Genomic DNA, 5054 nt, shown 5'->3' with positions numbered 1-5054 from the left:
TGCTGATAATTAGACCATTTTGGAGGCTCTGTTTGGTGTAAAGATGGGACATTCGAAAGTTACTCTCAAACAAGAATTATTTGGCTTGCACATGGGAGAGAGTAAAGACTTGGCAACATTCTTGAATCGCAGGTTGGCTCTTCTAAGACAACTTTGCGAGCTTGGCCCAAAGGTAGGAGATGAAGACTAGAAGGAAATTCTATTGAAGAGCTTGCCCCTGAGGTACAATGAAAGAGCTCAGTTTCTTAGGCTGGATGATGAAGCAAATTTTTTCAACTGATAGGAAAAGCAAATTTTAGTATTGAGTCATAGCGCAATAATAATGACAAGAAAAACCAATAATTTATTTAAGCTGATGGAGAGAGAGAGAGAGAGAGAGAGAGGTTGAAGCCGCAGGGTGGAATGGAGCTCGGAGTCTGCAGCCTTCATTGGAGCTGCTCGTCGTGAGTGCTGCCTAGTTGTCTATTGTGTCATGAGCCTGGTTGGCTAGAGTTGAAGGCATCGTTTCATTGAAGGTTCGATGGAGGTACTACGCTATGTAAATAGGAGCAGGGCATTGAGTGTTGGCATTGTCTACCTTGGAGGCTTCTGTTGTAGACACCCTTGCATGAGCTTTAGCGTTATGTGTTGCCAGGGGATGAGGAGCTACGTCTGCATGTAGTAGCTCGTTGGAGCGTCGCTGAAAAATCACATTGTTGATTAAGGAGTCATTCGGTTTGTGTTGCATGGGCCGTGAGTCATCGATGGAATGGGCAGCAATCGTTTGGGTGTGTAACCTTGTTGCGATGGAATGGCTTTGCTGTTTCCTTGAGAGCCGAGGATTTGGAAGATGCTCACCTTAAGCACTGAGGCTTTAGAAGTCTGTTGACTTGATTAAGGTGTTGTGCAAGTCGTTAAGGACATGTGCTACCTTGTCGAATGGGTTGTTTGTTGCTAGGCGGCCTAATGGGCCATTTGTTGCTGTAGTTGTAGCCTTTATTGCAACTCGGTAGAGACTCCTGACCTTGTTGAGGTCAAATTTGATGGCACTAGCTATAGAACTCCTACTGCATTGATGTATCAATGGAGATGGATTGGGGCTCGAAGGTCTTACAAAGGTCTGCCTTCTCTCTCTCTCATTCAGCTCTCAAGTATAAGGCTCTCACAATGAACACTCAATAGAGAAACTCACATAACTCATTCTCTATAAATCAGAATCATGAGGTTTTAGAACCAAATCGAAGAGCGGAAAGAGCTCCAAGCAAAGAGTGGAAGAAGTCAGAAGTTGCCTCAAGGAGAGGGCTTGTGCTTGACGGAGGAAGGGCTTATGCCTTGATGAAGCAAGGGCTTTCCGTCTCTCTCGACGGAAAACTCTCTCAATGGAGGATACCTCACTGAAGAAGGGCTTGACACTCATGAAGGGGGTGGGAGCACCTGGTGCTCTGATACCATGATAACAGAAGTGAGAGAGGGAGAGAGAGAGATAGGAGTTCACACGATATAGCTACTTGTGCACTAAGTTGAATTGAAAATAACATGAAGATATACATGTGAACCCCAGGATTAGGGTTAGGGTTAGGGTTAGGGTTTGCCCCTAATGCCCTAGAGGTGTGGTGCAATTTACACCATCCTCAACATCAATTTTCTTTTCTACATTGCATGTCATACAATTGTACATTTTATTCTTCTACACAATAAACAAAGATGCATTTTTTACAAATTTAGCATATTTCCAAATTTCATAAAACCTTTGCACTCTAGTATAGTCCAATTGAGTGTTTCTAAAAACAAATCTATATTCAACTATAGCTTAAAATCATTACTCAATCACCAACTATAGCCATTTGACCTTTATAAAAAGGATCTCTTTCTAGGCCTTTTATAAAAAGGATCTCTTTCCAGCCTTTCAAAATTTCTTGGAAACTTTATGGCACAAGCATTTAATTGTAAGCCCCAGAAGAAATGAGAAAGAAATTTTTAAATTTTATAAATACTCTATACAAATTCTTGCAGACTAGTATAGTCCACTACAATGCTTCTAGAAACAAAGCACATCCGTTGAAGTACAATTACTTTCAAAATTTCTTGACGGCTCTTCATAGATTTAAGTATGTAAAGTAAGCGCATCATTTTGTTAAAAAATGGATTCTCATGAAAATTTTATTTCACATCTATATGATTGTAAATACTCAAAAAAAGGAAAGCAATTTTTCTCAAAGTTGAATAAGATTCTATACATTCATATAGTCCTAGGAGTGCCCTAAAAAGACAACTCATCTGTTGAAGTACATTTGAAATTCATTATTGTAATCCAAAATGCACTTGATTTTGGATTTTTCTACAAGGAGCTCTTAATTGCTTCCTCTAATATATGACTTAAAGCAATAGTAACAAACGTGCAATGGATTAAGCCATTATAAATACTTGATTAAAGATTTAATAATTTTTAACAAACTCGAAATTTCCAAAGTTTATAGCTTTCATGATGCATCGATCATTACACCACCTCTACTGAAACCTATTCACAAAAACCTTTGGCTACAATGAAATTTTATTTGAAATGCATATTAATTTTCTCAAATTCAACATTTAAATATCTTACTACTTGACTAATTCCTACCTACAAGAAACAAGCAATTATATACATACACACACAGAGTTTAAGAAAATTTTAATCGAATTAAAACATCTTTGTCATTGGAATGAAATATATCAAGCATAAAATTTATAACATGAAGCATTTTTATTCTAGATCATGTTAAAATAAGAATTAACTTCCCCAAATACAAATTAGGTATCTAAAGATACTTTTAGAGTGAAAAGATATATGGGGGTTTTCCTATTTCAACTTAAAACCACCTCATGACACACTACACGCATGCAAAGCAAGAAATCAAGTATAATGTACTAAACTTGGTATCTATGCTTCATCAAATTCAAATGAGATCTTTAATGAAATCAAATTTAAAAGCAAGGATATGTTGTCAAATAATCAAGCAACAAATCAATAAGAAACAAAAGATGTGGTAGCTTTGCCACCAATTTCTACCCTCCCTAACCATACTGCTATTAATTAGTAGGAGTACATATACTCAATAATAGAATAAAGAGAAAGAACACATAATTTTCTCAACAAAAGAACCTACTAAACACCAAAAATGTCCTTTAAGTAAAAAACAAGGAATGCAAAATACCACTCAACACAAGACCCTAATCGAACTCAACTAAGAGCAAAGGAGAAAAGTATCTCAATATGACTCGATAGAGTGGAAGAAATGAAATTACAAGCAACATTGATTGACACAGATTTGGCTAGAAGAGCTAGAAAATTGCAAGAATAAAGAAAATAGTCACACCTTTGAATCGTCCATATCTATATCAGATTTAAAGATAGAAATAACACTAGTTGAAACCACAAGTCATGAAAGCAAAGACTGAATGATGTCTCTAAGATAATGATCATTTTATAAGTTGTTGTAGAAATGAACACTAGAATCACAGCTCTACTTCAACCAATTCCCTTATCCCATTCTCTTTCACCCCCTATTTGCCTCATGAAGCAAAGAGTTGCTCATGAGATGAATGGCAGATTAGGACAACAAAGGGGTCACCAAACCAAGACAAGTGGGACCACTACATAAGATATGCAAACAAAAAATAAGGTCTCTTGAATAATGGGGGAGAAATTAAAAGCTACACAATTACTATCAGCAAAGGGATCCAAGGGCTACATGACATTTTGGCCAAACGAGAAAATTTTGTACTTGCTAATAAGATACTCTTCTTTATGGGAATGGCCCATACACTTGGAAAGGCATCATAGCATCATAGACTTACCTCATAATAGAAGATGATGGAGGCAGATTCCATAAACAAGGCTTGGTAGCGTGCATAGCTTGAATGCTCAAGTAATATGAGCTAAAGTTAATCCGCAATCGAAGTGGGCTGAAAATATATGAACGTCAGATGTAGCTAATCACATAAGCTTATCAACGATCTGACTATAGGAAGATTACATTTGCATCTACATCTACCAATTTACATCTCTTCCATAAACTATGCATGTTGCACTTCACCCATAAATGTTGTATTGGAGAAGTTTGAATATCCAGTATCCATGAAGCCATCCATGCTTGAAAAGATATCACTTTTGACGTCTTTGCCCAAGTTCTCAATGTGCATGAACTCATCCACCCCGGATAAGGCATCACTTGTGAAATATTTTTCTTTCTCGATACCAATGAGCTCATCGACTTTTGATAAAACATTAGTGCTATAGTTGAGTGCATTGGATCATCCATCTCTAAAGGAATAGAGCTTGGTACATTGGCATGTTCTTTCAATTCTTTGATGTTTTAGTATAGGGACCATCCAATGAGATTGAGTTATCATCCATACCATCATCAGTAACTTTTTGAATTCTCATCTGCGCAAATGTCCAGTGTTCCACTTGTTCAAATCCCAAGACTTGACCTTCTACTACATTCTTATTTGCAAATGATAACATTTGTAAAATATCTCCCACTCTAAAATCCAAAGATATGCACTTTGTATTCCTGATGACATGTGTTGGATAAGTCTCATCTCTATTCCATGCAATAAATGCTTTGTTGGAAGTATTATAGGGCATAACATCTCCAAGGATTTCCATATCCCCACACTTATGCTTTAGCTCAACATGTGCACTAAGAGTCCTTGATACGATAACTGCCACCTTATCTTTGCCAAGTCTTCTAAAGTGACAAATAGAATTTGGATCACTTTCATGGATTGTAGCAAATGCAACTACTCTTTTGCAACATAGAATCACCTCCATCCCCGGAATAAATTTTGTAGCCATCTCCTTTGTGAGTTTCCTTTACAAACAAGCTGTAACAACCATTATAAAGAACATTAGTCTCTTTTTAATAATCTACTTAATTAATTATTTAAAAATCTAGATCTTGTTTAACAAATTAATTAAACCCTAAACCCTAAATCCTAACCCCCAATCCCCAAACCCTAAATCCTAACCCCAAATCCCCAAATCCTAAATCCTAATTCAGATCCTTGAAACCATAAACCCTAATTCCTAA

The sequence above is a fragment of the Dipteris shenzhenensis genome, chromosome 26 (genome assembly GCF_047967505.1).
Source record: "Dipteris shenzhenensis isolate YYH24624 ecotype China chromosome 26, Dip_SZ_1.0, whole genome shotgun sequence".
NCBI classification, from domain to species: Eukaryota; Viridiplantae; Streptophyta; class Polypodiopsida; order Gleicheniales; family Dipteridaceae; genus Dipteris; species Dipteris shenzhenensis.
This window is presented reverse-complemented; position numbering follows the sequence as displayed.